Source organism: Phascolarctos cinereus, unplaced genomic scaffold (genome assembly GCF_003287225.1).
Source record: "Phascolarctos cinereus isolate Bilbo 61053 unplaced genomic scaffold, phaCin_HiC Scaffold_5;HRSCAF=322, whole genome shotgun sequence".
Classification (NCBI taxonomy): Eukaryota; Metazoa; Chordata; class Mammalia; order Diprotodontia; family Phascolarctidae; genus Phascolarctos; species Phascolarctos cinereus.
In genome coordinates, this window is record NW_027555958.1 from 400821032 (window position 1) to 400834767 (window position 13736).

At 37.4% G+C, this 13736-nt stretch overlaps 1 long non-coding RNA gene across 1 annotated transcript in view; it reads right to left on the reverse strand.

The window, feature by feature from the left end:
* The window catches only part of LOC110206874 (uncharacterized), a 129162-nt gene that overhangs the window by 111358 nt on the left and 4068 nt on the right, over nucleotides 1–13736 (reverse strand). The window lies entirely within an intron of this gene.

A 13736-nucleotide genomic window follows, 5' to 3' on the forward strand; every position in this document is an offset into this window, starting at 1 on the left:
TTCCAGGTCAGTTGTTTTTCCAATGAGATATTTCACATTGTTTTCTAATTTTTCATTCTTTTGGATTTGTTTACTGTGTCTGATTTCTCATAAAGTCACTATCTTCCAATTGCTCTATTCTAATTTTTAAGGAAGTATTTTCCTCAGTAAGCTTTTGGACTCGCTTTTCCATTTGGCCAATTTTGCCTTTTAGGGCATTCTTCTCCTCATTGGCTTTTTGGACCATTTGGGTTAGGCTGTTTTTTAAGGTGTTATTTTCTTCAGTATTTTTTTGGGTCTCCTTTAGCAAGCTGTTGACTTGTTTTTCATGATTTTCTTGCATCACTCTCAGTTTTTCCTCTACTTCCCTTATTTGCTTCTCAAGATCCCTTTTGAGCTCTTCCAAGGCCTGGGACTGATTCATATTTTTCTTGGAGGCTTTGGATGTAGGAGCTTTGACTTTGTTGTCTTCTTCTGGTTGTATATTTTGATCTTGTCTTTCACCAAAGTAAGATAATATAGTCTGACTCTTTTTGCACTGCTTGCTCATGATCCCAGCCAATTAGTTGAGTTTTAAACTCCATGTTAAGGTACGAGTCTGCTTCCAATGTGGAGAGTGTACTGTCCCAAGCTTCAGGGGTTTGTGTAGTTGTTTTCAGAGATACTTGTAGGGACCTGTAAATTTTCAATTCTTCCAAGGTGGTATGATAAGGGGGAGGTGTTTACTCCTTTCCTGGCCTGTGACCACAAGTATTCCTTTCTGTCCTGTAACTGTGAGGAGAGGTTCCTCTCTACAGCCACTACAAGCTCCATCAAGCCAGTGCTCCTCCTCACCCCAGCACTGCCGCCTAGAACTGTGACCCAGATCCACACACGGGCAAAGCAAGAGATTCCTGCCTCAGCACTGGCAAAGAGATCAGCCGCTGGATTCCCCCTCAGTCTGTGGGTCAGAAGCTTGGGAAGCAGCTGCCCCCCCCCCAGGGCCACGCTCTTGGGGAATGGAGCTGAAACCCCACCTTCCATTCTCAGCACAGACAGAAACAGACTTTTCCCACTGACCTTCTAAGTTGTCTTTGGCATTGGTGGATTGAGGAGTCTGGAAACCTCCACAGCTGCCCGTGATTCAGTCCTCTGAGGCCTGCTGCAGGTTCTCTGCAGCCTGCGTGCCCACGCGGCCCAGTGCTGCGCTCCCAGCCCGGTGTGATACACCTTTCTGATCAACCATCCGGGTTGTCTTGGGCTGGAAATTTGTTTTACTCTGTCTTTTTGTGGGTTCTGCTGCTTCAGAATTTGTTTAGAGCCATTTTTTATGAGTATTTGGAGGGGTTTGGAGGAGAGCTCAAGCAAGTCACTACTTTCACTCTGCCATCTTGGCTCCGCTGGATTTCAAATGTTTTAAAGAAGCACTGCTATCATTACTAGGCAAGTTGTTATTTTCTTTTTCATGTTTAAGACTGATATATAATTACTTAGTTTTTTTCAGAAGAATAACATTATTGATTGATATATTTGGTTTTTCTTTGTAAAAGTGCAGTAATTCAGTGTTCTTAAAATTGGACTTTTTAAAAAAGTCTCAGTTCCTTTCATGTTAATCCTTCCAACTATTTTAAAGGTTAATCAGGAAACATACTTGAGTGGGTGGAACTTGAGATTTTTAACTCCTCTTTTTGACAGGTTTGCAGGATCTTCAAAAATTGCTCAGTTTACTTTTGAGGCAATTAATTCAAACATGCTGTCAACACTAGAGCCAAGTACGCAATCACATTATCTCCCCCCAAATACCTTTCCAGTAAACAGATGCGTGCAAGGGTAGAGATTTTGCATAATGTTTAGGAAGATAATAATGTAAATATCGAGAAACATAGTCATCCTTCTGGTTTTCCCTGAGTTTCTGGATTTAGGCCAAAGTTTCAGCTGTCTGTGAGAATTCAAAGTATGAGGTGATTTTTTTAAAGGAAAAAAAAATATTGCTTACATATTATTTTGATAGCATCTTCATTGATTTGGAATGCTTATCTGCTACATAAACTAAACCTTTTACATTTTAGATGTTCCTTCCAATTTTCTCTAGCTGAAGAATATCTTTTTATTTTTTGGTAAGGCAATTGCAATTGGGGTTAAGTGATTTGCCTAGAGTCAACACAGTTTGTGAGTGTTATGTGTATGAGGCCAGAGTTGAACTCAGGTCCTCCTGACTCCAGGGTGAGAGGTGCTCTATCCACTGCACCACCTATTCTCCCTGCTAAAGAATATCTTTCAAGAGGTATATATAGCTATGAGGGAATCCTTTGGCTTCCTCAGAGACTTATTAATTACATAAAAGTGATTTGCTGAATAAATTGCCATTAGGAATACTGTAGGAATTAATCCCCTGAAAATCTGTGTCTAAAAGGTAAATACTGACCTCTATGGGTAGCATGATTGTACTTGTGTTGCATAAAATGCTAAAGTTCCTCAAATCACCAACATTTGTGACTCTTTCAAGTCAGGTCAACCAAAAATTATTTATTAAGGCTGTCTATGTGTCAAGTACTATGCTAAGTGCTAGTGACACAAAGAAGACCAAAAAATAGTCTTTTCTCTCAAGGAGTTCACAGTCTAATAGGAGAGATAACATGTAAACAACTATATACAAATATATAGATATAAATATATATATATACATATATATATACACACATCAGATAAATTGGAGATAATAAAAATAGGTGCTGATATGTCAGGAAAGGCTTTCTGAAAATGCAATTTAAAATTTATTTAATAGTATAATTAAGCCCTGCATTTCCCAAATTTGACATTTTTTAAAATTTCATTTCATCGTAGAAAGTTTAAGAGGAAAAAAGATGAGTCAATTATTTAGCAAGTGTGAGACATAACTAATATAGTTATATTATATGTATTTATATATGTGTGAATACATATATACATATATAGCATATAAGTCTACATGCTCCATTAGCGTCCATGTGATATTCAAGAGAACTTGAAGAAAGCCAGCAGCCTTTGAATGGATTCCTTAGCATGGATTTATGGGAGAGCAATGACAAAAGTTACACAGACTAAGAAGGCATGAATGAGTCAAGATCTACCTTATTGAAAGGAGCTCCGTCATCGATGAGATCACAGATTCCTTGGGATATTTTATTTACCCATAAACACTATATGCATTATCTTTAAAGAGAAAAGAAAAGGAAAATGTCCCAGGCTAAAACTTCATTGTGATTTTATTTTAAGGCTCTTGCAGAGGTGTAATATCTGCTGGCGTAAGGACAAAAGATGACATTATCCAGGAAAGAAAAAAACAAACAAACATTAAAGTATTGATATTACTCCAGACAACAGAAAACTAGTGGTTCCTGGATATCTGAGAACTACACAGAGGGTGGACATGATTATATAGTCCAAAGCAGTTTTAAATACCATGGCTGATTCAGAATAGTATTTACATAGCAGTGGTTTGGGAAGCCTCATGTCCAAAGGAGGAAGAACACTTCCTCTTCTTAGTTAAAGAGGGGAAAACAGAAAGAAACTTTTTCAAGATGAAGTTCTGAAAAAAGCAAATAGCACCACTTTTGGCACCACCCTTCCCCCACCCAGCCAGTGAAGACCATACAGATGGCTGACTGATTTCTAGTACCTGACCTTTTCCTGAAGACAGTCAGGAACATCATAACCAAATTCTTGAGTTTCTTGATGTCAAAGGGAAAAAAAAGATTGCAAGTAGAAAGAAAGAAAGAATTTAAATACCAACGAACCACAGCCAGGATCAATACTACAATCGCATAAAAAAAAGAAAATCTTGAATATAATATTTCAAAAGGCAAAAATAGAAGTGTTTACAACCAAGAATAATTTACCCTGCAAAACTGAATATAATTCTAAAGAGAAAGTTGGATCTTTAATAGAATAGAGGACATTCTGATGAAAAGACCAAAAACTATGAAACAGAAACAGTTCCCAAGAGAAACCTAGAATGGAAGAAGTTACACAGTGAAGTGCTTATTTTCCAGTAGAAGATGAGATTAGCATCCATTCAGAATTACCACTGAATTCTCTAGTCACATAGGCAATTAAGAAACCTAGAAACACAAAGTTTGGGTGTAATTTTGTTGTTTTATTGGACTTAAGAAACTAAAGAAGTAATGAAAAAGGAATATACTAGGAAAGAAATGAGGAAGAAAGGGGAGAAACTGTTTTTTGCATAATTGAGGCACACAAGAAAAGTATATGGACATGGAGGAAAAGTTGGGTGAACAGGTGTTTCATGATTTGCAGCTGAATTTATATCTAAATTGCACAAAGGTAGGAAAGCACATTAAAAAGACCTAATATCTGAGTAGAAAAGATCTTTGGTAATGAATGAGAACTGGATTGGGGAAAGATCATATTTATGAATGTTTACACCTCCTCCCCCCCCCAAGAAAAAGAAGAAATACAAAAGAAAAAAAATTGAATGATGGCATATTTCCTAAAACCAGTGAGTGGGATGGGGGAACTAATGTAGGCTTAGGCCATATTTTAAAAGGCAATATTCAAAATGAAGGAGGTAAGAGTCCTGCTGTATTCTGTCCCAGTGAGACCACACCTGGAATATTGTGTTTTCTTTTGATACTGTGTATTATAGGAAGAATACTAATGACCCACAGTGTGTCTAGAGTAGATGTTCTTAACCTGGGGTCTACAGACAATCTTACATGAATAGATTTCAGGGAATCTGAGAACTTGCATGGGAAAAAATACATTTTTATCTTTACTAACCTTGTAACTGAAATTTAGTATTTCTTTCAATTATTTAAAATTATTATTCTGAGAAGGGATCCATAGGCTTCATCAGGCTGCCAAAGGGAGTTCATCAGTACCACATACACGTGCGTACATGTGCACACACACACACACACACACACGCATTAAGAACTAGGGGGTCTAGGGGAAATGGACATCTGGACAGACAACCAGGATGGTGAGAAGACTGAAGACTATAATGACCAGTTGAAGGAAATGAGAGTATTTAGTCCGAGAAAAAGGTTTCAAGTATTTAAAGACCTGTCAGGTGGAAGAAGAAAAAAAAATTGTTCTGCTTAGCCCTGAAGGAACAGTGGGTAGAAACTGCCAGGAGAGACATTTTCAGTTTCATGAATGGAAAACTTCCTAACAGTTAAAGGTGTCCACAACCAAAATAGGATTCCTCAGAATTTATTTGTATTTATTCGCTACACGCTAACATATCTCCTTGTTTCTTCTCCATTCGAATGTTGGCATTGGGATTGAGAACTATAGGAACTGAGCTAAATTATGAACCTTGTCCCCTTCTTGTTCCCAGAGACTGAGGTGGTGCAGAGGAAGAGCAGGAAGAGGATGGATTATGCCTCTCACATTTTAGGGAAATAAATTCGTATATGTGTGATTATACCTTCTGAAGTAATTTTTTAAAAAAGGAACAAAAAGAAAAAAGAAAGAATTTTCAAGATTGAATATAAGGTAAACTGAGGCACAAAGTTCTGAGCATGTACAACTTGTTGGTAAGGTTAGCAATTCCCAATAAAATGGGACTTCCCAGCTCTTCAGTCAGCCAAACAAGGTGGAGCCTATTAGCCTTCATATAGTTTTGAGAAGTACAAAAGAACAAAGAACAGGGCGCATCACAAATGGAAAACAGCATAATTAGTTACAAAGTCTGAAGTGTCATAGAAGATGGAAAACAATATGATTGGATGGAAGTCTGGAATTCAGGGTGAACAACAACCCCTCCTTCCATCTTGTTGCTATAGAAAGCTCATTGGTGGTGTCCACCTGCATGGCTAGTTAGTGTCACAGCAATAACAAACCAGACTTTCTTGAAGGAAAGCCAGTATTGCAGAGATAACAGACCAGACTCCCTGGTATCCACCTGTACCCTTCAAGGATAACAGATTTCTTGCAATTGTACAAGGGAAATTGTACAGACTCCCCTCTGGCATTTATATACTCTAAAGTACTCAGTTCACTTCTTTCTCTGAGCTCTCAAATATCCTAATCCATCTCTTAGCCATATCTCCATTCCCCAAACTGTCTTGCACCTTCCTGGTATATCTCAGTGCTTCTCTCTCCAGCATTCCATAAACCTTTTTTCCATAGAGTTTCCCCTACGTTCTTCTCTCAGAGAGCTAGATCACACTGAGAGTTGCCCCAATTCTTCCCTCTGTCTCCTTTTCTTCATTCTACTTAAGGTGGGATCTTGGATTTAAAGGACCTGTTTTTATTATGTCTATATGCAAGACTTCCTTCACACCCTTCTCTGAGAAGAATGCTGGTCAACTTTTGATCTGGAACTTATTATTTGGTAATATTATTAGGTAAGGTAGTAGATAGAGTGCTGGATTTGGATTCAGCAAGACCAGAGTTCAAATCCTGCATCAGAAACTTAGTAGCTGTGTGACCCTGAGGAAATCATTGAACCTCTCTTAGCTTCAGTTTCCTCATAAGTAAAATGGAGATAAGAAAAGCATCTACTTCGCAGGGATGCTGTGAGGATCAACTGACAAAATCTAAGAAAAAACACTGAAAACCTTGAATCGCCATATACATGCTAGCTATTATGATCGTGATATTGACAGGCTGTAGGTGCCTCCATTTTCCCTCACTTCCCTCCCTCCTCCTGGTCTGGAATCGAGTTCCTCTCAGGATTGAAGGTAAAGAATGTATACCCACCTCTCCAAGCCTGATCAAGGGGATGATTCATTGCTCAGACCTACAAAAAATAAAATAGGGACCTCACTGAGCAGTCAATGAGTCAACAACTTTTATTAAATTCCTACTGGGTACCAGGCAACGTACTAAGAGCTGGGAGTGTAAAGAAAGGTAAAAGACAGTCCCTGCCCTTAAGGAGCTCACCTTCTAATGGGGAAGACAACATGCAAACAAACTATGTAGAGGAAAAAATCAGCAATGAGTTGATTCCCACTAGAATTAAGAGGGGTTGGGAAAGGCTTCCTGAAGTCAGGGAATCCTGGAGGCAGAAATGAAGAGGCATGGAGGACAGCCAGAGAAAATGCCAGAAGTCAAGAGACAAAGTACAGAATGGCCATGCCCTAGGGCCCAGGATCTCAGTATGCCCCTTAGCCACTGACTCTCCACTCTCTCCTGTCTTGTCAGGATTTCCTTTTTCTAATCCTAATCCTAATTCCACCAATAATGCTAGGCCAGGTGACCCAGGGCTCCACCTCTGAAACAGAGGCCAATGTATGCCTTGTATCCCATACCCTAAGAAGTCATCAACCGTTAACTTCCAGTTACATGTACTAAGATGGTAAATAAACTTGGAGGGAAAAGAAGATCAGAACTCAATATGCTCAAGTCAAGTAGGTCTACATCTGACAACTTTGAAAAAATTAAGATCTCTGATTTATGAAGTGACCAACCATGATTCCAGAGGACCAATACTGAAGAATGTTACCAACCTCCTGACAGAAAGGTAATAGACTTAATGATCAGAAAGAAACATTTTTGAACACCACCAATGTTGGAATCTGTTTTGCTTGTCTCAGCATATCTTTGAACAATGTCTTTGTTTTTTCTGTTTTTTCCTCCAATAAGGAGAAGGAGGTGAGATAAAGATAAAACAAATTCTTATTAACAGAAAAAAAATTTAAAAGGAAGAAAAAATGAATAAGCATTTATATAGTGCTTATTATATGCCAGGAACTGTGCTAAACACTTTAAAAAAAAAGAAAAACTACCATCACAATAACCCTGGGAAGTAGGTGCTATTATTATTCCCATTTTATAGTTGAGGGAACTGAGGCAAACAGAGATTAATGGACTCATCCAGGTTATACTGCTAGTGAGTGTCTGAGGCTGCTCTACCTACTGCTGCACAAAAAGAACAAAGGTTCTACCAGTGGACATTTTAGTGAGTAGGAAGAGTGGATGAATTGTCCATTGTTAAAGCTGGAAGGGGCATTAGGGGTCATCAAGAAACACCTTTTAATTTTACAGATGAGGAAAGAGTCCCCAGAGATGGTAAGCAATTTACTCCAGGTCACATAATTTAATCATGGCAGAACATGTACCAGCCTCTAGATCTTCCTATCACCCCTGTGATCTTTCCACTACTTAAGTCTGTCATTGAAAATACTTCCAGAAGAGACTGGTACCTAAACACAGAACCTTAGGCAGGTCATATTTAAGAGATTAAAAATAGACAGATTAAGAGAGTGCCAGAAGAAAAACTTCAGTTGTTGGAATAGTTCTTCCTGGAACTGTTTCAAGAACAAGAGAAGGTGCAGAAAAGAGGCAAACAATGTGGGCCTATAGCAAGATGCCAAGCAAAAGGTTAAGAAACAAATCATTGAACAGCAGATTTTCTGAGTAGGATCAACTTGTTAAAGACAATAATTGCTCCTGGACCTGGTGGTTTCTCTCAATAGTCCAGACAAGACTTTGGCTTCTGTTTTCAAATTTAAAGTGACCATCACAATGAAATAAGGAATATAGTGACATTTTAGAAAAAAGGAAAAAGGAAGGAGAATGGAAACCAAAGATTCCTAACATTACTAAACACTGATTATAAGAGTTTGGCAGCAGTCTGGTTTCAATGACTAGCAAGGATAGCCAAAGGTTGCATTAGCAGGCCCTAAAAGGGAGGTATAAATATCACAGAACTTGCCAGAAGACAGAGCTGGAAAGGATATTTATGATGTATAGAATAAAGCAAAACTTTTTTTTATGGGACAAAGCATGACTTTCTCTTAGAGATCATATAAAAATAGGATATTCTAGTCTACATTAAATGGAAATGGAATAGACATTAAATCTTAGATCTGGAAGGGGCAAAGCAATGATGAAGTGGTTAGATTCTAATTGATGAAGAGAAAGGGAGTTAAGTAAAATAAATGTAGAGTCTGCTCTATGTGCTTATTTTGTTGGTTGAAAGAAAAGAGACGGAAGGAATTCTCTGGGAAGGAAATGAGGAAAAGGGGGGAGAAAATACCATTTCCTATAAATTGAGTATATAAGACAAAAAGTTTATAAAATGGAGGAACAGGTAGGGGAAGAGATATAGCCTCATAAATTCATTCTTATCTGAACCTGATAAAGGAGGATTGAGCACACACAGTTTGGTGCAAAAATGTATCATATTCAATAGGGATAACAGCAGGGATTGGGAAAGGGGAAGAAGATTATTATTATATAAGGGAAAATAGATGAAAGGAGTAAATAGCCAACAAGAAGAGCAATCTCCAACTTCTGAGGGTTGCTTATACAGTAAGGACCAGAGATTGGAGTCCGGGCTTAGCGAAGAGAAGAAACACAGACGAACAAGGACATAGCACTTTACTTACAGATTATTAGTGTTTGTCAGATTTTTTTCTCTTTCTCTACTCTTTTTTTCTCTGTAAATGCAGGAGTGGTAGGAAAAGAAGGAAAAGCATAAGAGACTATGATGGAAGGGAATAATGTAATTATGTTAATTATGTAATTAACAGTCATAAGAATGAATGTGAATCAGATGGATTTACCTATAAAATTGAACAAGGTAGCAAAATTGATTATAAGGCTGAGCAACAATATGTTATTTACAGAAAATACACTTGAATCAAAGATTCACATAGTTAAAATGAGAGACTAAAGAAGAATGTATTATACTTCGGGTGTTTTTAAAAAGCACAGGTGTAGCATTCATGATTTCAGATAAACTAACAATGTTTAAAGGCATCATATGTAAAAAATAATATCAGTATTTATATATGCATCAAAGAGATCTCTGGCAATTACTGAATGAGAATTTTTCAAAAGTATAGATATGTGGATAGATAGATCAACCAATCTATATAGAAAGATGTAGATTAGAGATAGAGATATATACACATACCTATCCCAACTACTGGGTTAAGAACACATTATTTGAAAATAATTGCTGGGAAATCTGGGAAGCAGTCTGTCAGAAACTAAGTTTAAATCATTATCTCACACTAACATGTCACAATCAGCTCCAAAATGATACAAAGTAATACCGAGACTAGACCTATATCCCAAAATGATTTTTAAATATGATATATAATCATAAAATAATATTTATGGTATCCCCAAAATCTTAGTGCAGCTTTAAATTTTATAGATAATGTATATTAATAAATATATATACATATAGTTCTCAGCTCTGAATGGCACCTCTACAAAAACTGAACATGTGTTAGCACACAAAAACCTCATGAACAAATGCAGAAAAGCAGTAAAGTAACAGGAGACAAAATAAATCTGCATTAGTGATCAGCTCCTCTTTGTATTCCCAACAAAACTCAGCAGAAAGAGATGGAAAACAAAATTTAATAGAATAGAGGACTTTCAAACATTCCTGATTACAAAAACAAAAATGAAGAAAAATTTGAAAGTGCAAACATTGGAGCCAAGAGAAAGTTTTACAGGATAAAAACAGACATATAATTGAAGAGATATTAATTGCTCATATTTGGGATGTGCCAATAAGATAAAAACTGGCAAAACAATCAATTAATTTACTTATGGAGTATATATCAATTGAACAACCAAAGGGTCAGAAAAAATAACATTCATCTGGGGAAATAAAAGGTAAACAATTTCAAGAAAAATAATGGAAAGCTAAAAGGAAAGAACCTAACAGGACCAAATTTCAAAATATACCATAAGACAATAATTATCAAAACTGTCATGTACTGGTTTAAAAAAAAAGTTGATCAATGGAGCACATTATGTTAGAAGACCCAGAGCAAATGAACACAGTAGCAAAGTTTTAGGGGGGGAAATGAAAGACTCCCAACTACTGGCATAAAAATAACTTTTTTGAAAATAACTGCTGGGCAGGGGCAGTTAGGTGGCGCAGTAGATAGAGCACTGGCCCTGGATTCAGGAGGACCTGAGTTCAAATGTGACCTCAGACACATAGCACTTACTAGCTGTGTGACCCTGGGCAAGTCACTTAACCCCATTGCCTAGCCAAAAAACAAAAAACAGAAAACAATAAAAACCACAAAATGAAAATAACTGCTGGGAAATCTGGGAAGCAGTCTGTCAGAAATTAAGTTTAAATCATTATCTCATACTAACATGTCACAATCAGCTCCAAAATGATACAAAGTAATATCTAGACTAGACCTATATCCCAAAATGATTTTTTAAATTAGAGGAAAAAGCCCCCTGTCCACAAAAAAAAAAATTATCACAGCTCTTTTTGTAGTGGCAAATAACTGGAAACTAAGGAGATGCCCAATAATTAGAGAACAGCTGAACAAATTGTGATGTATGAATATAATGGAATACTACAAGAAATTATGAAAGACAGTTTCAAAGAAATCTTGTGAAAACTTGTATGAGCTGATGTAGAATGAAGTGAGCAAAAGTAGAATAATTTATACTGTAACAACGTTATAGAAAATTTTTTGAAAGACTTAAAGAAATCTGATCAATACATTGAATAATCATCGTTCTAGAGGACTGATCATGAAGAATGCTAGCCACCTCTGGACAGAGAGATGATGGACTAACTATGCAGAATAAGACACGTTGTTGGACATGGCCACTATGGGGAATTTATTTTGTTTGACTGTGGTTAAAAAAAAAAAGTTGAGCTTCAGCGTGGAAAAAAAAAAGTTATATCATAAACACATTAAAGAAGACTTTATCTTTCACAATTGTGGAAATCGAAAGATTTCCTGACCAAATGAAGGATAGAGATGATAAGAGAGAAAATGAACACTTTTAATTATATTAAATTTAAAGGTTTCTACATAAACAAAATGAACGCATTTAGAATTAGAAGGGAAACAGTTAACTGGGGGGGGAAATTGTTGAACCAAATTTCTGATTAAGGCCTGATACCCAAGAGATATAGGGGATTGATAGACATATAATAACAGGATTCACTCCCAGATAGATAAATGGGAATAAACAGATGAGATTCCCTGACAAAAGGGAAAGGGTAGGGGAAGGTGTGGGAGACTTAAGGAAAAAAGAGGAGGTTTGGAATAGATTCTGTGAGAAGTGACACAGAGAATCATTTGGGGAGGAATGAAGGACTGCTTTGTGGTAGTGAGGGCTCAGTTAAAGTTGGATAACTTAGCTTTATACCATGCCCAGCTAGCATGGTTGTGAGACTTCTTCTGTTCTGCAGAATGTGATTAGCTAAGGAGGGTAATGGGATTTATCCAGGCCTAAGGCTTGGTATAGTATAAGCAACAGTAGTTCTAGGGCCTAAAGGATTAAAGAATAGAAGACAGTGTGGAGCTGAATTGGATAATTTTAGTATGAAGACTGAATAACATTAATTCAGAGCAGGGTTAGTGGCCTGAGAACTTCCTGAAGGACAGAGGTATAGTCTAGATGAGGACAAAGAATAGATTTTGGAGGGGTGAGGGAAAGGGAGAGATGTAATAATTGTGAGTTGTGATTAGAGAAAGGAATGTCAGGAGTTTTTTTTTTAATCAATAAAGTGGAACACTTATAGATAATGATGAGTTCCCAGGTGTGAGTAATGGTGTATGTGGGTAATGATGAGATCCTATGTGTGGCTAATGTGGAATGAAGAAGGTCATGAAATTTAAGGAAACTGAGAAATTGAGAGGTTAGGGAGTTTGGGAAAGCATCAAAATGGATATTGAATTCTCCTAGTGTAACAACAGAAGCTGGGGAGGGGAGGAAGATGATATATAACAGTTTCTGAACTCCCTGGTAAAAGAGGCACAATGATCTGAGGGCTAGTATACAACAGCCACCATGATTTAGTGAAAATTTTTAATAAAACCAATTTGAAAGGAGGAAAGCTTGCTTAGTGAAGTTGACAAAGGGAAAATATGGAAGGGGCCCTAGGGAGTAAGAAATCTCAAAATCTCTCCAGGACCCTTGGGACAGAGGGGACAGAGACATATGAGTGGGTCAGTCAACAAATATGTATTAAGTACTTTTTATATGCCAGGCACTGCACTAGGTGCTAGTGATTCAAAAGGGAGTCAACATGTAAATAAGTAGTTTCTACAAGATATATCCAGAGTAGATGAAGATAATTAATTTGAAAGGGAAGGTATTAGCAACTAAGAGGGTTCTGGGGGAGGGGACTGGATAAGGCTTCCTGAAGAAGGTGAGATTTGAGGTGAGTCTTGAAGGAAGCTAGGGAAAGTAAAAGGTAGAGTTAAGGATACAGAGCATTCCAGGCATGAGTAAGAGTCAGTACAAAGGCGTGGAGAAGAAAGATGGAGTGTTGTATGCAAGGAACTACAAGAAGGTCGATGTTGCTGGATAGTAGAATGTATGGAGGGGACTAAGGAGTTAAGAAGACTAGAAAAGTAGTAAGCAGCAAGGGATCCATATTGGGGAAGGGGGGAGAGAAGAAGAGATGGTAGAAAACATGAGTGAAGGCACAGTCAAATCCAGAGAGAAAGGAGAGGCCATCTTGGGGAGACCAGGTCTCAGTGAGGGCCTATGAGATGAAGAGTACCAAAATGAGGGCACAACAGAAGGCACAGGCACGTTTGTTGCAAGGCATGGGTTGAGTATAGGGATAATTAAGCAGGAGTTAGGGGGGTTGAGGATATTTTGTTCCTTGCTTGGTCCATGATTGAGTAATTCAGTGATAGGGAGAGAAAAAAAAAAGGTTGTAGAAGATTTTTAGCCATAAGGTTAATAATAGATAACAGAGAAATAATAGTGCTCATAATTTTGAGTGGTTATTTTTGGTAAGGACCAAGAGAATAACACCTTAGTCACTTCTACCTTCTCTTATGTTCTCAGGGAGAGGCAATTGGCAAAGT